Source organism: Thalassophryne amazonica, chromosome 2, assembly GCF_902500255.1.
Source record: "Thalassophryne amazonica chromosome 2, fThaAma1.1, whole genome shotgun sequence".
In the NCBI taxonomy this organism is placed as follows: Eukaryota; Metazoa; Chordata; class Actinopteri; order Batrachoidiformes; family Batrachoididae; genus Thalassophryne; species Thalassophryne amazonica.
This window is the reverse complement of record NC_047104.1, coordinates 35,146,389-35,170,398: the sequence shown is the minus strand read 5'-3', so window position 1 is coordinate 35,170,398 and position 24,010 is coordinate 35,146,389.

The following is a 24,010-nucleotide window of genomic DNA, read 5'->3' as shown; positions in this document are numbered from 1 at the left end:
CACACACAAAAAAATCCACTGCACTGTAAGCCGGTCTGACGTGATTTTTTTTCGTTGCACTGAGGAAATAGTCTTGGTCTTTGGTAGTACGCGCGTGCACAAGCGCCTTCCCACTTGTGTGAGCATGCACCACGCGTATGCTCACACAAACATGGCAGAGTTTGTTTTGCTGATGGAGGACGATTTGATGCACGGCATGATGGACTCATCGTCAGAATTATTTTTGGACTCCTATTTAAAGTTTGTGTTGGTTTGTTGATGTCAAAACAGCAGTGACGCACCAAAGTTGGATTAATTTTCTGATGTTATTTTTTTCGCTGCACTGAGGAGGTACCAAATTGTAAATCCCTTTTCTGTTCTTTGTAAATTAATATAATATAAAGTGACAAGGATCTATTTTAGCTGTTATATGAAAGAAATAATGAATGTTTTTACATTCTTTCAATGTAACAAATATTTAATTCGGTGGAAGCTGGAACATTCGCCCGAGTTGAATGGTTGTTCCAGCTTTCACCTCATAAAATATTCGTACCATGAACTCATAAACATTCATTATTTGTATACTATTACTCAAGCTGAGAAAGAAAATAATCTTTCTTCCCTGCATCTTCATGGCTTATAGGCCCAAAATCTGAGTCAGTGAGTCAAGAATCATTCATCTTCAATAACTCAAGAAAGACACATATCAGTTACTTGAAAGTTGGCATGTAGGTACAACATATTTAGTAGACATGCAGGTTAGCTCCTGATCAATTACTGAAGGACAGGTCCATAATAAAATTCCTGTTTTTAAATCGGACAAGCATATGTGATGCATGCTGCTTGACCGTGTCACTGGTAGAGACTACTGTGTCGGTATATGCTTGTGTCAAATACAGTTGGCAAAAACATTCTATAATCATCATCATCATCACCACTTATCAAGGTCACGGTGCTGTCCAGGTCACGGTGGCAGCGCCCAAGCAGCTCATCCTAAACTTCCCTTGGCCAAGTCCTCTAATTCTTCTGGGAGATCCCAAGGTGGTCCCAAGCTAGCTGGGAGATATAATCCCTCCAGCATGTCCTGAGCCTTCCCATGGGTTTCCTGGGGTCAACCCGGGGACATCCTCATGAGATGCCTGAACCACCTCCTTTCAGTGTGAAGAAGCACTCAAAGTCCCTCCCTGATATTGAAGCTTCTCAACCTTTAGTGGAATATAAGCCAGATACATGACGGGAGGAAACTCATTTCCGCTGCTTGTATCCCGACTTTGTTCTTCAGTCATAATAATATAATATAATTTATTAATTTATATAGCGCCAAATCACGAATAATCGCCTCAAGGCGCTTCACAAACATTTAAAAGCAGAATAAAATGAAATAAGATTAAAACACAATAAAAAAAATGTAACCATAAAAAGGTAAAAGAAATAAAATAAATAAAACAAATAAAAAAAGACACAATCATATAAAATACTAATGATAAAACAGGGAGAACAAATGTGTCTTCAGCCTAGCTTTAAAAGTCTCCACAGAGTCCGACTGTCATATCAGCGCAGGCAGATCATTCCACAGAGCTGGGGCGCGGTGATAAAAAGCTCTGTAACCCGCTGACTTTTTCTTCACCCTCGGGACACACAATAGTCCTGCACCCTGTGAACGCAGAGCCCTAGCCGGCACATAGGACTCAACCAGGCCACCCAGATAGGAGGGTGCCAGTCCGTGAACAATTTTATAGGCCAATAGTAATACTTTAAAATCCGATCTCAAAGGGACCGGAAGCCAGTGAAGGGATGCCAGAACCAGTGTAATATGGTCAAACCTTCTGCTTCATGTCAAAAGTCTGGCAGCAGCATTTTGAACCAGTTGAAGACCCCTGACGCTGGACTGTGGTAAACCAGAAAACAAAGCATTACAATAGTTCAATCTAGAAGAAACAAAAGCATGAGCATAAGTTCATGACCATAGGTCAGGATAGACATGCAGATGGCGCAAACTTTCTAGAAACATGTAGATTCGTCAAGACTGGTTTAGACTGAATGGCTGTCAGATCTTACATGTACACGCACACACCTTGCTTGTGTGACATTATCGTGTAAAAGCATCAGTTGTGAGTACTCGGTAGTTATAAAACAGATGGTAAACGGTAGCCAGGTTCTATATGAAGAAAACATTTTTCTTTATTTGGCCATCAAATGGAACATTCTTATCTGAATCTTCTGTTTGTCAGGTGTTAATAATATGAATGTTTCTTTTTCCTGTGATATTGTTCTAAGCTGATATTTCAGCCTTTCTTCTGTCACATCAACCAATGAAAGTGCCAGAAAGCACCTTGAAAATTGGCTTTTGGATGGTGACAGCTGAATAACTTTGAAGGACTTTATCTTTTAACTGTCCTGGATGTCGTCTTGATAATTCCTCTTTTTGAATCAGCCTTCAAAAGTGTGGGTTGGCTCAATAATTCAAAGCCGTTACATTTGTTCTTTTCTGCTCATTGTTGTCCTAAAGAAAGAAAAAACAACATGAAATTGTATTAACTTTAAGCTGCTTCCACCCACTTTTTGGTGGGCTCATGCAGCTAAAAATCAATGGGAAAAGAAAAGTCTTCTGTGTCACTGTGAGCTTTTGTTTTTATCAGACAAAAATACTGAAATAGTTTGTCTCTTATCTGGTTTTTGGTGATTCTACAAAGCTTTAATGTCAGTCTTTAATAGTCAACCAAATGCAGAATTTGCCATCAAGGACGAGTGACAGAGTGATGAGTTTGTTTCTCAAAATACACACTGAATCCGGGTCAGGTTCCTATGAATTAAACAGGGTCTACTTTACCAAATGACAGAGAAGGATCACAGAACTCTGAAGCTCTCCTAGGTTCTGGAGCCAGTTTTTATTTCTTTGGTGTATTTGTGTGAGCTGCAAATTCAGCTCTCATTAACCTTTTCTTATTAGTATTTCAGTTTACTGCTAAGAAGTTGAAACATTCAACTGATCGGCTGATTTATCGGCTATCGGCAAATCAGCCAATTTATCGATTATCGGCATTTTTTTCATCCAAATATTGTTATCGGCGTCGGCCTAAAAAAATCCATATCGATCGGGCTCTAGTATTAATTGTGTTTTATTTTGCTCATGTGTAGGGTTAGGTATAGAAAGCCATATGAAGGTGTCAATCGTAAGTCACCTCAGACTCTTGTTGCGAGCACGAAACGAGAATCATCATCCATTCCACACCAGAGTTTTATGCAATGGTTCTCTGGTGTGATGGACAACTGAAGTTGTCCATCAGGTAAAGGAAAAAAAATAAATATATATATAATAATATCTTCCTCCAAAGAGCCCCACAGATTTCGGTTTAAATTAATACTGTAACTGCAGAGCGAATTGCTGTTTTAAATCAAATGACACTTCTTGCCAAACGTTATAATACAAACAATAAATTACAACAGACCAAAACTGGGGTTCCCCCAAATGAGACATCCTCTGTTTCTTATGAATTACATCCTGATGTGCAGCCAGCTGCAAGAGCTCAAGTCAGAGGCTATAAAGTCAGTCGTTAATATTTGAAAGGAAATGCTTTTGACGGAAAACTACAGATTTTGTATATTTCTATTTATGTCCAGAGATCAAGGATTTCTCGGCATGAAAACCACAATTTCCCTTCATTCAGCAACCAAATTACGTGGGACTGGGGATCATTGTTTATTTGGTAATATATTTCACACCAGTGATGAAGAAAAATTTGTGTATTTTTTTACTTGTTTGCTGTCGCAGACAAAGAGAGACAGAAGAAAAGTCTCATTCACAAAATGCGCGCGCACGCACACACACACGCACGCACACACACCACACACACACACACACACACACACACACACACACACACACACACACACACACACACACACACACACACACACACACACACACACACACACACATACCAACGTGGGGTCTGTGTGTTGTCATCAAACTCATGTGAAGTTAGTGAATGTGATTGGTTAATGACTGAGTTTTCCACCAATGGTAACACCCCTGTCTCCTGCTGCAGTTGAGGAGTCCTGTTTCATCCCAGCCTTCTCCCTTGTCCAGCTGAAAGGAGGAAATGAGTCGTTTTGCTGCATCTGTCTGCAAAACGTGCAGTAAATATGATAATAATAATAATAATATCATCCCCCCAAAAAACTTGCCTAAATTATTAATCATAATTCAAGTTATACTTGGCCTGTTGACAAAATTTTAAAAGTGCTGTGGAGGTTGAAGTCTCCACTTTCAACACACATTCAAATAGACCCTCAGATTGGAGCAGGTTGTGTGCTCCATTCGCTTAATTAGGCCATGTGACTTTTGATGAGAGGGCACGTCATTTGACTCCAGAGAGTTAAAGGGTGGTTAGTTTTGAATATATTTTGTAAATTTTAATAGCTGCAGTCAACATGGTCCAATGGCAATTTATGCCACTAACGGTTTCATATTGTTATTTGAACATGAAAGACAAGAGAAATCAGATTTCTGACGTCTGCCAATCCAGATCTGGATCACCTCCAAAATTCAGTGGAGTCTTCCATACCCTCATATCTATCTGTGTTGAAAATTTCGTCAAACTCTGTGCAGTAGTTTTGGCATAATCCTGCTAACAGACAGACAGACAAATAAATAATCAATGCTGATGATTTTATTCTGTCCTTGGCAGACGTAATTAGATCCAGCATATCTGAAAACCGATTTGACACTAAGATCACACAAATCAAACAGTAATCGATTTGGCTTGAAATTAGACATTGTCTTGTATTTCACTGACTCTGTAAAACAGATCCATTGTTGTAGGAGCATTTCTATGCAAAAACTATTTTTTTGGTAGGTCATTTTGGCAGCCATCTTAGAAATCTCTTGGATTTTCGAGTAGTCAATCAACCAGATTTGGTAAGTACTTCTTTGGGAATCATTCGGCCTGATTTGGTGCTTTTGCTGTAAAACTGATGTTATCTGCTCCACTATAATGAAACTGTTAAGTTCTGTCAGTGGATCAAGATTTCAGTCCAGTACCAGGTGGAGGAGAGGTGGGGGCCAAGTCTCACAGTCTGGGGATGTTTGGAAAGAAAGTCTTTAATCCAGGCGCATGTGAGTGGGTGGAAGCCGAGAGTGTCCAGTTTTGTGGTGAGTCTGTCCGGGATTATTGTGTTGAAGGCAGAACTATAATCCACAAAGAGCATTCGGACGTAGCTCTGCGGCTGCTCCAGGTGGTTTAGAGCAGAGTGGAGAGCTACGGCGATGGCGTCCTCTGTGGATCTGTTTGCCCTGTATGCAAACTGGTGAGGGTCGAGGTCTGGGGGGAGGTGGTCCTTGATGTGCTGAAGAACCAGTCTCTCAAAGCACTTCATGATTACCGGAGTGAGGGCCACTGGGCGGTAATCATTCAGGCTGGTGATGGGAGAGTTCTTCGGCACCGGGATTATGGTGGAGGTTTTCAGGCAGGACGGGATGACTGCTTGGTGCAGGGAGAGGTTGAAGATCCTGGTGAAGGTGGGCTGGTTGGCACACGTTCTGAACACATTGCCAGGTACTCCGTCTGGGCCAGCAGCTTTACTGGGGTTCACTGCGAGGAGCACTCGCCTGACATCATGCTCTTTTACAGTGAGTGGAGTGGTGCGGGGACCAGGTGGTGGTGGGGGGAGGGCAGGAGCAGGTGGGTGCAGCTGGGAAGATCCGAATATTTACAATTTACAACAATCCAGATGAGAATACAGGCGTTAATAATAAGAATTTAATACAATCTTCTTCATAAAACAAATGCAAAAATTAGGGTTTCCTAAAACCAGTGTTTCCTTTTTGCTGAATTACTCGTGCTAAAGAAAAAAAAACAAGAACAGACTGAGGCAATTACCTGAACTCACTGTCAGAGATTTTGACATGACATTAATCATGTTGCTATTGCATCATTAAATTATTAATAAAGTGGTTCCATCAGTAACCTGGATTTGACTGTAGTCCACTTAGTTTTAAGTGCACTTCCTCACTATTTAACTCTCTGAATGTCTTTTAATATACCAGATTAATCTCATGCCACGTGAGGTGTGCACATACACAACATAATTTTAAAAAAGGAAGTTACCCTTCATGTAGCAGTGGGTCTGTTTTGGTGCACCCTGTGGAAAATTCTAAGTTGTGTATGACAACAGCTTGTTTGACATCAGAGTAACAAGACAACCAGACTGCTCTCAAAGTGAATTAGAAATTCCATTAAGTTGTCAGTAATGATGGTGCAGTAATAAAGACGCTACATATTTCATAAAAAGTGCCACGGAACCTTTTACAGGACTGTTGTACTGAAGCACGAAAGCAGAACTCTCAATATATCAGTCGATTTACACTCCTCCTCTATGGTCATGAATTTTGGGTAATGACTGAAAGAATAAGGTCGGTGACATAAGCAACAGAAATGAGATTCTGCTGTCGGGTATCTGGGTTTACACTCCGGGAGGGACTCTGAGTACAGCAGTGATTAAAGTTTTACAGAAATTACTGGAAACCTGGGTTTTTACTCATGTGGTGAATGTTTCTGGGTTATTTTTGACAACATATGCCAGAATCTATTCATTCAGTTCATTTCAGTTCCACGCCCAAACATTTGGTGGCGGTAATGCACTGTGTTGATTTGCAAGCGGCCAATAATTTCCAAAGAAGAAGAAGGAGGGTTATTTTGTTTTGGTTTTGAAAGTATATTTAATCATATTTTGGGGGACTGCACGGTGGTTCCCCTCACAGTTTACTTTGTTGTGGACATTAAAAGTTATAAGCTGCATTTCCCCTCCAGTGATCATGCATTAAGTGGAGATAATGGCAGCTCCCAGCTGCTAAAAATGCTAACGCCATTAGCATACTGACATGAGTTAACTTTCAAGCCGTGTTCACACCGGGCGCAATGCGACGCCACCATCGCCCACTATGTCACTCTGCTTTCACTGCGAAAATTCACCCCAGTGCGTCATCAAATAGGAGGAGCTTCCATTCTGCTCTAGGCTCCGGTTGTCAGTCAAGTTAACATGGCGGACCTTGATCACACGGAGTGAGTTGCTGCACTCTTAATTGTTGTGGAAAGCTAACAAACGTCACCAGCAGCACCATCCCTGGGTTCACAACATCCTCATGAGACGTTCCCAATTCGGGGAGTATCATTATTTGCTGCAGGAGCTGCGTCTGGATGACGACCGCTTTCAGCGTCCTTCCGCCTCTGTAGGACACAGTTTGAAAAGACATCCTGGCCCGTTCACGCGCGCACATGTAAACAATTAAAAGACAAACTGTCCGCTGCCGCTGTTGCAGTACTGCTGTGGTGCTGCTGCTCACTCTCTGTCATAATTGTTGTGACCGCAGGACCTTTGTGGCCGGGACGGCAGTGGGATCGAACCCAGACAGCTCGCACTAAAGACCATTCCTTTACCAGGTCAGCCAAAGGGGAAATCCCCGTTAGCCAAGCTAGCGGGAACGTCTTTTCAATCAGGACCCAGGACCTTCATCTCGCTACATATCTCCCCACCATTTCTGACTTTGTCCCGAAGTCACAGGTGCATTTGAGCATGTTCTGTGACTACCCACATCCCGTTCGTGATGCCAGATTGTGACTGCAGGACCTTTGTGGCTGGAACGGCAGTGGGATCGAACCCAGACGGCTCGCACTAAAGATCATTCCTCTACCAGGTCAGCCAAAGGGGAAATCCCCGTTAGTCAAGCTAGCGGGAACGTCTTTTCAATCAGGACCCGGGACCTTCATCCCGCTACATTGTGTTTATAAACCAGTCACCATTTGTTTTATTATACATCTGTGTAGTTAATAAATAAAACAATCTTCACGGATGATTCACTTGCGTGCGCACGTAAAAAGAAAAAAACAAACTGTCCACTGCCGCTGCTGTTTGCTCTTCCCCCAAACTCTGTCATAATTGTGTTTATAAACCAGTCACCATTTGTTTTATTATACATCTGTGTAGTTAATAAATAAAATAATCTTCACGGATGATTTGCTCGTGCGCGCACGTGAAAAGAAAAAAATACTGTCCGCTGCCGCTGCTGCGGGGCTGCTGCTCGCTCTTCCCCCAAACTCTGTAATAATTGTGAAATAAAGGACAAAAGGGACATAAGTCCTGCTCACAGGCTGACTACCAGAGACAGGACATGTTCACATCCAACTCATCACTACATATCCAGTCCCTGATTGGTCATCGCAGCGCGACAAGACAAAAAAGTTCGATTTTTCAACTTGGGGAGGAGGGCAACGCGATGTGATATCATGCCACAATGCACCAATCGCTCAAAATCACTTCATTCACGGTCTATCGCGTCGTGTTGCATGGCTTGGCGCCACAACGCGTCCTTCCATAGGGATTACATGGCAACCTGTCGCCGCTGTCGCTCGCGTCACGCTTGGTGTGAACGCGGCTTCAGTCTGTGAGTCAAAACCACAAGATTAATGACTTTGAGCAACGGACAAAAAATTGTCTGAGGTGAGTGAGTGAAAATATGTGGCATTAGTGCTCTGCTGAAGTTTATCAGCTAAATTAACTTTTAGCTGCAGCTGATGTTGAATCAATCACTGTCAAGCTGAGTGTTCGAGCTATTTTTATTTTTACCAAATAAAGCTACACAGTTTTATTGTTACTGCCGCAACTTCAAGAAAAGTCTCACCTTTAAATAACTTAGATTTTTTTTTATTACTATCAAGTAATCAAAGAAAAAAGCACAGTGCTGTTTCATATGTCTGTATATTTTAAGAAATCTATTTCTTGTCCCACATTAGAAATTTAAACTGCAGATGGGCAGGAGTCATGAAGACCATATTTGACTGGAGTGCATCTTGAAGGCATTGTGAGAACTGGCATGGCATATGTTCCACTTTAGGTGTTGGTGTGAGGTCACAGTCATCTAACTCAACAGAAACAAAAATGTGGCAGTATTTTAGTGGCCAGGTACATTTAATCATCGTTAAGTTGTTAATTATGGTTATACCAGAAGTAAGTAGACTGACTGCATTCTGGAGTGCCTTTCATATAGCTGATGCTGAAAGAGCTAATGATGTCTCACATTTGCTTCCCCAGTCAAGGCTGATACCAGTTTTTACAGGTAAATGAGCATCTTGTCCAAGGACACAGGCAGGTAGCATGTGTCTGAATCAAACTCAGGCCTACATATTGTCATGGTAGCTCCTTATCCACTGAGATACCTGTTCTGATAAATCCTGCATGGGCCCTTAGACATGTTGGTGTGGGTGCTTATCTCAGGATTCCATAGCATGATGCAGATGAGGTACCTATTTGCAGCTGGGTGGATGGGATGGCACATTTAGTGTCTTGGGTATTGCATGGTGTGGAATTAAAAAAAAATATATATTAATCAAAACTAGCATTAGTAAAATCTAACTGAATAATATGTAATCCCAAATTACAGGTCAAATGTTCCAGCATATCGTTCAGTCCAAAGCAGAACTTATGTAAATTTACTACAAGGTGTCAACTTTGACTCAAATTCAATCAACTGTTTGTAGAGTCTTTGATGTTTGTGGTTCTTGATGAATCATCCATATTCTGTACTGATGTACTTACAATTTTGGGGGTGGAGGGGTGGGGGTAGGGGTGTAGAATAACCTGCATGGCAACTACCCACCTAGAATCATTACAGAACCACCCTGTGTCTAGACTGGCAGCCACCCAGGCAGACCACCAATACACCCCATCTGCTGAATCCTGTGAGCTCTGGAAAGCGAATAAAGCAGATAATCTTGTTGTCTGATATCAGGATTGATGTGGAAAATGGGATCCAGGGCAAAACAAAATAGGCTCATGAAACCTCTGTTGGCTATTCATTATGAAAAGTTAATAAGCTGCAGCAAAGTCCGCTTGAGTTTACGTCTCCGGTGAAGGCCGTGCACTCAATTTGTGTTGGAAGCAGAGTTCTCTTAATAAACAGCTAAGTAGAACAATGGTGTTTCTGGATGTCCTTTTGGGGTTAAAATTAAATGCCAGCCAGAGGCACAGGAACAGCAGATGATGGTGAACTGCACAGTGTGCACCCAAGAATTAAACCTCACAGATATCAAGACAGACGCATTCAGCTTTGTCTTTTTCCTTCTGGGCACCACTTTCTGCCAGACACAAGAAACAATTCAACTCTGACAGGAAAGCATCCTCCCCAACCTGCAGCTGTGCATCTTCACACATATCACTTCCTCAAAGAAGGTATCATCAATACATTTATGAGCTTGCTGTATCAGGTTGACTTGTTGAGATTACAGGAATATCGAACACACAAAACACCAAAGTCTTTGTGTCTTACAAACAGCTCCAGCTACATTTTAACTCAGCCAGAAACAAGAAATTCATAGTAGCGCAGTGATACCGGCCTGCAAATCCATGATATCAAAAAGCAGTTTTGTGCCATGGACCCAGTCTGTCAAATGATATTGATTTCATAGTGATTCATTCAATAATTCATTTTCTATCGCTTTATCTGGGTCCTGGTTGCGGTGGCAGCAGGCCAAACACTTCATCCTGCACTTCCCTCTCTTCAAACAACTCCTCTACCTCTTCCCAGGGATCCTCCCAGTTGAACATGCCTGAAAGACCTCCCTTACTCCATGGGTCAAGCAGGTTTTCGGTGCCACTTAAGGGGACTAAATGACACAGAATCCAGCCTCAGTGTACCATGGCCTACACAAAAATCTCTGACAGCGATTCCAGGGTGGTAGTTATAGCCAGATGGGGATCAATGAAGAATTGCACAAAGGGAAAAGTTTAAAAAGGCTCCAATCATATTGAAAAATATGCCATATTATTTAGCTGACTGTAACGATTCCAAAAAGTGGTCTCAATGGTCTCAGATTTGGAGGTGCTGATTCTCATCTTGGTCACTTCACACTCAACCTCAAACCTGCTCTTTGCACATCAGGGATTATTGACTGATGAATAAATGAATGGAACATAGTTTTGAATGGTTGAATGTTTGGTCTCCAAAGTAAAGGTCAAACAAGGTCACTGTCCATTGGATTCTATGACAGTATGTTATGGGGTTACATATATCATGTAAGTATGACTACAGTGCAAATTAAACCCCTATTAACTTAACCACCCTCTCTGGGAACTATCACCATATCATGGTGGAGAGCTTTGTGTTCCACTATGAACTTGAGAGCTGTGCTGTCTGGAGCCTTTGTGCTCCTGGTGGGGTCACCCAGGGCAAATTGGTCCCAGGCGAGAGGCCAGACTAAGAATGGTTCACAAGACACCATGACAGAACGAGGCAGAGGAAATGTGACCAGGCCGGGAGGAAGCCCGGGGCCCCCGTTTGGAGCCAGGCTTGGATGGAGGCCCCGTCAGCAAACGCCTGGTGGCTGGGCTTGCCAAGGAGCATGGTCAGTCACAGCCGGAAAAGGCAACATGGACCTTCCATCTCCACCCTGTGGGCTCACCACCCACAGGGGGAACCGCTGGTGTTGGGTGCACTGTCCAATGGGTGGCAGTGAAAGTCAAGGGCCTTGGCAGACCAGACCCAGGTGGCAGGGGCTAGCTCTGGGGGTGTGGAATGTCACCTCGCTGTGGGGGAAGGAGCCGGAGCTTGTGCGGGAGATGGAATGGTCCCGGTTAGACCTGGGAGGCCTCATCTCCATGCACAGCCTCAGCTCCAGCACTCTCCTTGATAGGGGTTGGACCTTATTCTTCTCTGAAGTTGCCCAGGGTGTGAGGTGCCATGTGAGTGTGGGGTCATGAGTCCCCGGCTGAACACCACTACGTTGGAGTTTACCTTGGTAGATGAGAGGGTCGCCTCCCTGTGCCTTCTGGTGATGGTGGTGGGGGGGACAGTTCTGACTGCTGTTTGTACTTTGGACAGACCTGGTAAACCCAAATGGATAGTGCGGGTGAACTTGGAACATCTGGAGGAGCCCACTGTCCGACAGATCTTCAACTCACACCTCCAGCAGAACTTTTCTAGCATCCCTGTGGAGGTTGGGGCATTGAACCAGAATGGGCAATGTTCAAAGTTTCCATTCGTAAAGCTGCAGCATGGAGCTGTGGCCTGAAGGTTTTAGGTGCCTCAAGGGGCGGCAACCCTCGAACACCATGGTGGACACCGGTGGTCAGGGAAGCTGTCCAACTCAAGAAGGAGTCCTTCTGGGATATGTTATCTTGGAGGACTCTGGAGACAGTTGCAAGGTACCGACAGGCCCGAAGAATGGCAGCCTCTGCTGTGGGGAGGCCAAACGGAGCGGTGTGGAAGAGTTTGGAGCAACCATGGAAAAGGACTTTCGGTAGGCACTAAGGTGCATCTGGTGGGCCGTGAGGCACCTCGGGGGGGAAAACGGGGAACCATCCAAGCTGGGATAGGATGGGGCTCTGTTGACCTCAACTGATGATGTAATCTGGCACTGGAAAGAACACTTTGAGGAACTCCTGCATCAGACCGGGGCGCCCTCTGTAGTAGGGGCAGAGCTGGAAGCTGATGGAGGACTATCATCAATTTCCCTGGTGGAAGTCACTGAGGTAGTCAAACAACTCTGCAGTGGCAAGGCCCCAGGGGTTGATGAGATCCATGTCTTGGATGAGATGTCTCTTTAACACTGCGTGGAGGTCTGGGACAGTGCCTAAGGAGCGGCAAACAGGGGTGGAGGTCCCCATATTTAAAAAAGGGGGCCAGAGAGTGTGTGCCAACTACAAGGGCATCACACTGCTCACCCTCTGTGGCAAAGTCTACTCTAGGGTGCTGGATGGAGGGTTCGGTCGATAGTCAAACCTCTGATTGAAGAGGAACAGTGTGGGTTCGGTCCTGGTTGTGGAATAACCATCCAGCTTTTCACTCTGACAAGGATCCTGGAGGGGACCTGGGAGTATGCCCATCCAGTCTACATGTGTTTTGTGGACTTGGAGAAGGCGTATGATTGGGTACCCTAGGAGATGCACTGGGATGTGCCGTGGGAGTATGGAGTGAGGCGGTCCCTTCTCAGGGCCATCCAATCTCTGTACTCACAAAGCGAAAGCTGTGTTCGGGTGCTCGGCAGTAAGTCGCACTTGTTTCCAGTGGGGGTTTCCCTCTGCCAGGGCTGCGCCTTGTCACCAATCATGTTTGTGATTTTCATGGACAGGATATCGAGGCATAGTGGGGGGAGGAGGGCTTCTAGTTTGGTGGGCTCAGGGTCTCATCACTGCTTTTTGCAGATGATGTGATCCTGAAACCGGGCTGTGACCTCCAACACTCACTGGATCAGTTTGCAGCCGAGTGTGAAGCGGCTGGGATGAGGATCAGCACCTTTGAATCTGAGGCCATGGTTCTTAGCAGGAAACCGATGGATTGCCTAGTCTGGATAGGGAATGCTGTCTTGCCCCAAGTGAAGGAGTTCAAACACTTTGGGGTTTTGTTCACAAGTGAGGGGACAATGGAGTGTGATATTGGCCAAAGAATCGATGCAGCAGGGGCGGTGTTGCATTCGCTCTACCTTACTGTTTTGACGAAAAGGTAGCTGACCCAAAAGGCGAAGCTCTCAATCTACTGGTCAATCTTCGTTCCCACCCTACCCTACGGTCATGAGGGTTGGGTCTTGACCGAAAGAACTAGATCAAGGGTACAAGCGTCTGAAATGAGCTTCCTTAGGAGGGTGGCTGCTCCTTCGCATTGAAAGGAGCCAGTTGAGTAGGTTCGGGCATCTGGTAAGGATGCTCCCTGGGCGCCTCCCTAGGGAGGTGTTCCAGGCACGTCCATCTGGGAGGAGACCCTGGGGAAGACCCAGGACTAGGTGGAAAGATTATATCCCCACACTGGCTTGGGAAGGCCTCGGGATCCCCTAGTCAGTGGTCAAGTGGTTAATGTGGCCCGGGAAACGAAAGTCTGGGGTCCCCTGCTAGACCTTTTGCCCCTGCGACCCGATCCTGGATAAGTGGCTGTAGATGAGTGATGAGTGAGCAATTTAACCACTAATTTTCATGACTTTTTTTCCAGGAGCAACTTCAACTTTTGTCACCTGTACAAACTGAAATTAACCTTTCTCCATGTTTGCTGTTTTTGCCCCATAACTCCCTAAATTTCAGTCATGGATAGTCCAGACTATACCTTTGTGCTATCTTTATGATGAGACAATAATGTGATATACATTTCAATATGATTGGGACATTTTTCAGTTCTTGTTTGACCCTTTCCTGGCTCCAGCTACCACCCTGGGATGGTTATCATATGTTTTTCTGTAGACCATGGTAGACTGAGGCTGGATTGTACAGTACGTGTCATTTAGTCCACTTAAGTGGTACTGATTAGCTCAGAATTAACTTCTGGACTAACAAGCAAAAAGTCTGACGGAGTTTTTCACTATTGTCTTTTATCCAGACAGCCAGCAGAAGGCAGAAAGTGCTTCCCAAAAATTTTTTTTTCAGCATTTTTTTGTTACAAGCAGGCATCTATGCTAGATTCAAGTCCTTATATAGTAAGGTTCACATCAGGGGCGATGCCAAAAATAAAATCATTTTTTTTGGCCATTTTTCGGCCAAAAACCCCCCACGTTGGGTCAAAATTAAAAAATGGTCCAATCCTTTTGATATGCATATCAAATTACTCGTCTTGACGAGTAGAGTTCAAAAATATATAGTTTGACCTATTTTTTACCTTGCGTTACGTCACAGTGACCGAAAATGTGGAAAGGTCAATACACTTTTCGTGAAGGGTCAAATTCATAAAATCGGTTATGATGGTCCGATTATGACAATTATGGTGTCTAATTATATGTTTTCTTGCACAAGAAAACCAATAAGACAACTTACATAGACCATTATGCCAGTCTTAGCTATGAAAATACAATTATGTCAGATAAGATGGGTCTATTGATTAACTTTATCCAACTTCTAAATGGTTATGACATCAAAACTGATCATAATTGGCCTCTTTTACATCAAGCACATTCATTAAATATAAAAATTGCATAAGTATGTTTTTTTGTGAATATAAAGAAAATCAGAATACAAAGCAAAGAAGACAGAGACATTTTAGAGTACACAATGGCTATTTTATTAAAATAATTTTTTATGATTCACTGTTTCCATTACACAACATACACTTGATACCTCAAGTATCAGAACCATTCAAATAAGTTCAATACACCCACTGACATTATTATTATTTTTTCGTTATTAGTACCAAATTGACAAATTTTAGTTACCTTAAAGGGGCATTCCATAAAAATTAAACTGATTACCACCCATGTTATGGAAAAACATATATTAATATGATGATTTGATGTGATCTGACATCATTTCATGTCTGAGTTACTTTCATTAGTCACTTCCTCCAAACCATCAACATGTCTATTAGACCCCATTCCTACCAGGCTGCTCAAGGAATCCCTACCATTAATTAATGCTTCGATCTTAAATATGATCAACCTATCTTTATTAGCTGGCTATGTACCACAGGCTTTTAAGGTGGCAGTAATTAAACCATTACTTAAAAAGCCATCACTTGACCCAGCTATCTTAGCTAATTATAGGCCAATCTCCAACCTTCCCTTTTCTCTCAGAAATTCTTGAAAGGGTAGTTTGTAAAACAGCTAACTGATCATCTGCAGAGGAATGGTCTATTTGAAGAGTTTCAGTCAGGTTTCAGAATTCATCATAGTACAGAAACAGCATATACAAATCATCTTCTTATGGCCTCAGACAGTGGACTCATCTCTGTGCTCGTCCTGTTAGACGTCAGTGCAGCTTTTGATACTGTTGAACATAAAATTTTATTACAGAGATTAGAGCATGCCATAGGTATTAAAGGCACTGTGCTGCGGTGGTTTGAATCATATTTATCTAATAGATTACAATTTGTTCATGTAAATGCGGAGTCTTCTTCACGGACTAAGGTTAATTATGGAGTTCCACAAGGTTCTGTGCTAGGACCGATTTTATTCACTTTATACATGCTTCCCTTAGGCAGATATTATTAGAAAGCATTGCTTAAATTTTCATTGTTACGCAGATGATACCCAGCTTATCTATCCATGAAGCCAGAGGACACACACCAATTAGTTAAACTGCAGGAAATGGTCTTTCAGACATAAAGACATGGATGACCTCTAATTTCCTGCTTTTAAATTCAGATAAAACTGAAGTTATTGTACTTGGCCCCACAAATCTTAGAAACATGGCATCTAACCAGATCCTTACTCTGGATGGCATTACCCTGACCTCCAGTAATACTGTGAGAAATCTTGGAGTCATTTTGATCAGGATATGTCCTTCAATGCGCATATTAAGCAAATATGCAGGACTGCTTTTTTGCATTTGCGCAATATCTCTAAAATTAGAAAGGTCTTGTTTCAGAGTGATGCTGAAAAGCTAATTCATGCATTTATTTCCTCTAGGCTGGACTATTGTAATTCATTATTATCAAGTTGTCCTAAAAGTTCCCTGAAAAGCCTTCAGTTAATTCAAAATGCTGCAGCTAGAGTACTGACAGGGACTAGAAGGAGAGAGCATATTTCACCCATATTGGCTTATGTTCATTGGCTCCCTGTTAATTCCAGAATAGAATTTAAAATTGTTCTTCTTACTTATAAGGTTTTGAATAATCAGGTCCCATCTTATCTTAGGGACCTCATAGTACCATATCACCCCAATAGAGCACTTCGCTCTCAGACTGCAGGCTTACTTGTAGTTCCTAGGGTTTGTAAGAGTAGAATGGGAGGCAGAGCCTTCAGCTTTCAGGCTCCTCTCCTGTAGAACCAGCTCCCAATTCGGATTAGGGAGACAGACACCCTCTCTACTTTTAAGATTAAGCTTAAAACTTTCCTTTTTGAAAAACGCTTATTGTTGGGGCTGGATCAGATGACCCTGAACCATCCCTTAGTTATGCTGCTATAGACTTAGACTGCTGGGGGGTTTCCCATGATGCACCCAGTGTTTCTTTTTATTCACCTCGTTTTGCTCTGTATGCACCACTCTGCTTTTAATCATTGGTGATTGATCTCTGCTCTCTTCCACAGCATGTCTTTTTCCTGATTCTCTCCCCTCAGCCCCAACCAGTCCCAGCAGGAGACTGCCCCTCCCTGAGCCTGGTTCTGCTGGAGGTTTCTTCCTGTTAAAAGGGAGTTTTCCTTCCCACTGTCGCCAAGTGCTTGCTCATACAGGGTCGTTTTGACTGTTGGGGTTTTTCTGTAATTATTGTATGGCTTTTGCCTTACAATATAAAGCGCCTTGGGGCGATTGTTTGTTGTGATTTGGCGCTATATAAATAAAATTGATTTGATTTGAGCTTCTTATTCAGATGGACTTTGCTGTATAAATGCAGTTCAGATTTTAGTCTTTAGTTATTTTATTCATATGTGGCCATGCGATGCAAGGACCACAAACAGTACCTCAAAATAAGGTACACGTCTCCAAGAGTACGTACATTATCCCCATTATTACCTCCATGAACCAAGAGATGAAGGGTTATAAACTGGAGTTTAGAGGTCATTGTGCAGCATGCTGTGTGTACATCAAGAGGCTGGTTCTTGAAATAGAAAGAACTAAAAGTGAGTGACAGACATAAAAGTAAAGTCTTTGAATCAGATGAAATGATTTGCATGGCTCATGCAAACTAGTGTTCTTTAATCCTTCTACAAAATGATGATCTACATAGCTCCAGAAGAGGAGCAGAGGGGTACGTGTGCATATAGTATACAGTGGTGGGCACACTTCCGATAATCCGATAACAGATAATTATCGAAGATAATGTTTTCATTATCGGATTATCTTTTTAGATAAATTTAAAAACCATCATCGGACTGATTATCTTCCGATGAATTACCGTCCGACTAAGCTGAGCAGTGAAAAACATTTTTAAAATTGTTAAAACTGTTGAGACCTACCTGTTAAAAGTTTCCTAATAGGCATGTTGTTCTACTCTCTGCAGTCAGAAACCACTTTATCGTCTGTAAGCAAAGGAGAACTGGTGGCCAAAAAAAAAATCATTTCCTTTAACACCATACTAATGTAATCGCAATGTCACCAACTCATCCAGAGGCATACATGTTTAACTTATGGTTCAAATTTTAACCACTCACTTTAGACAAGTTATTTAAAATTATTGTCATGGCTGAAGTTTATAAAGTGAAAATATCAGATATATGTTTTCGTTTTAAAGTAATGTGCTAATTTTTAAGGTTTTGTGAGCACATGCTGTGCCAGGCAGCAATGCATTATGGGTAGCATAAGGTAATCTCAGACGTTCACGACAGGACAAATGCATTTCAGACACTCTGTTCAGGGTCCACAGATAACAGCATTAAACTCTAGTGCCTAAAACTCTCGTGAATATATTCTCTGGGTTTATAGACGTTAGTGTATTTGCGTTTGTTAAATTCCATGCATCTTACATGTAGCAGACACGGATTATCTGGAATTTTGTTTGACATTTTTTCAAGGCCGCTACTGCCATCTACTGGCCAGGAATGTTCATGGCAGTATTAAACGTCTGGGTACATGGCTGCTCTCAAAGTGTTGGTATTGTCCATTGTCCAGGCGCTTTTTGTGTGCATATATGTTAACTTTGTATTCTAAAACTACGGTTAGAAGTAATTCCGACTCCTTATCGGTCCACATGAATGAGGTTGGCGCCATGTTTTTAGTTTTTGTGGAAGTGATGACTAGAGAATAAGGCTCCTGATTGGATAGAATTTAAATCAGTACCGCCACCCAAGGTTTGGCAGACTAATTACAACACATTTATACGGTTCGATGTGGATGGATTTTTTTTTTTTTAAACGACGTAGTGTGGATGAAGTTTTTTCCCCAAACTGAAAGGGTAAGATATTCTGTTTTACAAATACCCGACAACGTGTGTACATGGCCTATGTCTGTGAAAGGCACTATATAAATAAATTATACTTACTTACTTACTGATACTGAGTGCACATTTACAACATCATAAAAGTTTTAAAACATGCAATTGCGATGACACTTCCAGGGCTCCATAAAAATGCCTGTTTTTACAAATAAAAATGGAATATTTTACAAAAGCACATTTATCTTTAAACCAACACATGACACACGTCACATTAACGTGTTGGTTTACATAATGGATTACTGAACCAATCACTGTTTAGCACTTTTACCCAGAATGCTTTGCGGTCTGTGTTTGTTACAAAACCTCAGAATTTGTGCCTTATTCAACATTAAAAGATATATGTTATATTTTAACTTTGTACAAATGACAGAATTGACATTAATGGAGTTATTCTATCAGTATTTTCAAAAAACCATAAGTTAGTATGACTTTATTTTTCAAGACCTCCGCCTGAGCGGAGTATTGAAATTGATAGGGAGCTGGCCTTATGGCTGCGCTCGGTGTGCCTCTGTGGTGGGAGAGCTGTTGTAAACAAGAGTTTCCAGCAGGGCCAGAATGTTAAAAGAAAAATGATGATTAGTAAAGAATTGATTTCGTGGGTCTTGCTTCCTGCAGGGGGCAGCATGGTCAAACATTCTTGCTTATTTTTTAGGTCTTTTACCGCTTTTGATGCTTTCAAAAGTGATCGTGTTAAAAATCAATTTCAGCTCTTTAGTAATTGCAAATGTCTCATAGACAACACCGGAATTTATCGGTTATCGATTATCTGTAACTTCCGATACATTTTTGGGTGGTTTATCGGTTTATCTTTATCAAAGATAACTTTTCAGTTATCTTATCTGTTATCGAAGTTAATTTTTTGGTTATCTGTGCCCACCACTGATAGTATATCTCAAACAGAAGTGATTGAACTTTCTGGGGAGATGGTCTTTTGGTCAAAGTAAATTGACTGCATTTGTGTTGTGCTTTTCTGTTTGAACTCAGAAGCTCAAACCATTTTCTTGTGATGCCTCAAGTTCACACATTCGCTCACACATCATGAGCTGTCATTGAAGCAACTTGGTTGCCAGAGTTGGCCGCAGCTCCATACAGCAAAGAGGGGGACGGTGTGAGTGGCCCACTGCAGCGTGAGCCCTCAGACACGGTAAGCGCATCGGAGGCAAAATATCTTGAGACTGGTATAAAATAGTCTCAAATACAAGTCAGTCAGAGCTGCGTGTCGTCAGAGCGAGCTGCAAAAAGTTTGTACCTGAGTTTTCAGAGGTGGTGTTTGTAGTTGCCATCTGCCACGCCGGTGTTTGCCAACCCGGACAGTGGGAATACCACCTCAACCGGCAACTTAGCCCCGCGACTGGACAGCAACAACGTCCGAGGCACCAGCGCAGTGCAGATCCATCCCAGTGACAAACAACGCAGGCTGTTAACATCGGCGATCGACAAGCTGCTCATAAGCCGACCATGGGGCCTAAGAAGGTTCTGACAGCGGAGGAAGGTGACGATATTAAAAAATCTCTGGACTTTCTATCAGAGGAGATTTCTGTTGTGAAGCAGCAACAGAAATCAATCATGGATCTGGTGGAGGAGGTGAAGGCATTACGGCTCCAGAATGCCGAGAAAGACCGGCATCTGGTGCAGCTGGAAAATAGAGTGGCTGAATTGGAGCAGTACACCAGAATTAACGACGTCATCATCACAGGTCTTCATATCAAACCACGGTCCTACGCACGGGCGGTAACAGATGAGAGCGGAGGGGAGCCCAGAGAACAGGAGGTCAGCTCTGTGGAAAAACAGGTTGCTGATTTCCTCCTATCTAAAGGTATAGAAATGGATTTAAATAACATTGAAGCGTGCCACCCTCTGCCCCGGAGAAATGACGGTGATAAACGAACCGTCATCATGAGATTCATCAACAGAAAACACAAAACAGCACTGTTAAAACAAGGAAGAAAACTGAAAGGGACAAACGTATTCATCAATGAACATCTCACCAAACGGAATGCCGACATCGCCAGGAAAGCACGCTTCTTGAAGAAACAGGGAAAAATCCAGCACACATGGACTTCAAACTGTAAAATATTCATCAAACTGAACGGATCACCAGAACAAGCAAAAGTCATGGCAATAAGGAACATCGAGGAGCTGGACAAATATGAACAATAGTGTTTCTTTAAGCGAGGATCTGGACAAATATGACCAATAAGGTATGAGGACACAAACACATCACAACACCATGACACAGACCAGAGGAACCTATTCATCTACTACCTATTCATCTACATCTGGAGACAGAAGGATATAACTCAAGGATTGCTGATCATGGAAAAGTAGAACTGAGAACATTTAAATACACAGACCACAATGTACTGGACTTGGAGCACGATATAGACCCGGACAATAATTTCTTCTCAAATATCAATGACAGTTGTTGCTATTATACAGATGCACAGCTTAATCGGATCATTAAAACGGATAACAATTATCAATAATCCATTTCAACAGCAGAAGTCTATATGCAAACTTTAACACATTAAAGAATATTTAAGTCAGTTTAAAAAAATATTAACATAATTGCTATATCAGAAACATGGATCAATGAAGATAAAGGAATGGATTTTGAACTGGATGGATATGAATTTAATTGTGTAAACAGAAAGAATAAGAGTGGAGGAGGAGTGGCTGTGTATGTGGATAAGAACATGGATTATAAATAGTAGACAATATGACAACTGTGATTGATAACTTATTAGAATGTATAACTATTGAAATATGTGAAGAAAAAAGCAAAAATGTATTAGTCAGCTGTATATAGAGCACCAGGATCTAGTATTGAAACATTCACTGACTGTATGGGAAAAATGTTCTCAAAAACTAATCAAAAACTGTGTTCATTTGTGGTGACTTAAATATTGATCTGCTCAATCCAAATAAGCTAAAATAACAGATGAATTTATCAGTATAATGTACAGTATGAGTTTATAGCCAAAAATCACCAGGCCAAGCAGAATTACATCCCATAGTGCCACCTTAATTGATAATATATTCAGCAATGATATTAAGAATAACACTGTGAGTGGATTATTAATCAATGACATTAGTGATCATCTACCAGTTTTCATCGTTTATAATAGAAACCATCGGCGGAATCAGCCAGAGGAGAAAATAAAATACAGGCGAGTGCGGACAGAGGAAAACATGAACACACTAAAGAAGGATTTACAGGAGCAAAACTGGGAAAAGGTATACAGTGAAAGTGATGTTGATAGTGCATATGAAACTTTTTTTACAAATATTTACATCATTATATGATAAAAATTGTCCAATTAAACAAGACTACAGAAAACAAAAATCCAAGCTCGACCATGGATGACGAAAGGGTTACGAAATGCATGTAATAAGAAAAATACACTGTATAGAGAATTCATAAAACTAAAGACTAAAGAGGCAGAAAATAGATATAAGAAATACAAAAATAGATTAACTAATATATACGGGTATGTAGGAAGGAATATTATAGTAACATATTATATAATAACAAAAACAATATTAAAGGAATATGGGATATATTAAATAGCATTATCAAAAATGGTAATAAAAAACAGAGTTACCCTCAGTATTTCATTGATAATAATGTCAAGAAGGAAAATAAGGATGAGGTAGTCAACGGTTTAATAATTTTTTTTTGTAAATATTGGACCAAGCTTGGCAGAAAAAATTCCCGATTCCCAACCTGAGGATTGGGATAATAATCTCATAGAAAGAAATCCCTGTTCAATGTTCCTCACAGCAGTGGATGGAAATGAAATTATAGACATTGTGAATAATTGTAAATATAAAACATCTACCGATTTAAATGAAATGATATGGTGGTGGTAAAACAGGTCATTGAATGGATTGTAGAACCATTAACATACATCTGTAACTTATCATTTCAAACCGGTAAATTTCCCAATCAAATGAAAATAGCTAAGGTTGTGCCGCTGTATAAGACTGGGGATAGACACCACTTCACAAATTATAGACCTGTTTCTTTGCTTCCACAATTTTCCAAATTATTAGAAAAGTTATTCAATAATAGATTAGACAAATTCATAATAAACATAAATTACTTACTGATAGTCAGTATGGATTCAGAGCACATAGTTCAACATCACTTGCATTAATAGAATCAGTTGAGGAGATTACAAACGCCATAGACCACAAATTACATTCAGTTGGAATATTTATAGACCTTAAAAAGGCTTTTGCTACAATTAATCATGACATATTAATCAATAAACTTGAACAGTATGGGATTAGGGGGTTGGTGTTGCACTGGGTGAGAAGCTACTTAAGTAACAGAAAACAGTTTGTGAAGTTGGGGGAATATACATCATCATGCTTGGACAATGCTTGTGGCGTCCCACAGGGGTCAGTATTGGGTCCAAAACTGTTTCTAATTTATATAAATGATATTGTCAATGTTTCCAAAATATTAAAATTAGTATTATTTGCAGATGACACAAGCATTTTTTGTTCAGGGGGGGATTTGCAGGAGTTACTGAGGAGGATCAGTATAGAAATGGGAAAATTGAAAATATGGTTTGACAGAAACAAATTATCATTAACTTAAGTAAAACAAAATACATGTTATTTGGCTATTGTAATACAGACATACAGGTTCAGTTACAAGTCGAGGGGGTAGATATTGAAAGGGTACATGAAAATAAGTTTCTGGGGGTGATAATAGATGATAAGATAAACTGGAAGACTCATATAAAACATATCAATCAATCAATCAATCAATCAATCAACTTTCTTCTTATATAGCGCCAAATCACAACAAACAGTTGCCCCAAGGCGCTCCATATTGTAAGGCAAGGCCATACAACAACCATGAAAAACCCCAACGGTCAAAACGACCCCCTATGAGCAAGCACTTGGCAACAGTGGGAAGGAAAAACTCCCTTTTAACAGGAAGAAAACCTCCAGCAGAACCAGGCTCAGGGAGGGGCAGTCTTCTGCTGAGACTGGTGGGGCTGAGGGAAAAAACCAGGAAAAAGACATGCCGTGAAGGGGGGCAGAGATTGATCACTAATGATTAAATGCAGAGTGATGCATACGGAGCAAAAAGAGAAAGAAACAGTGCATCATGGGAACCCCCCCACAATCTACGTCTAAAGCAGCATAACCAAGGGATGGTCCAGGGTCACCCGA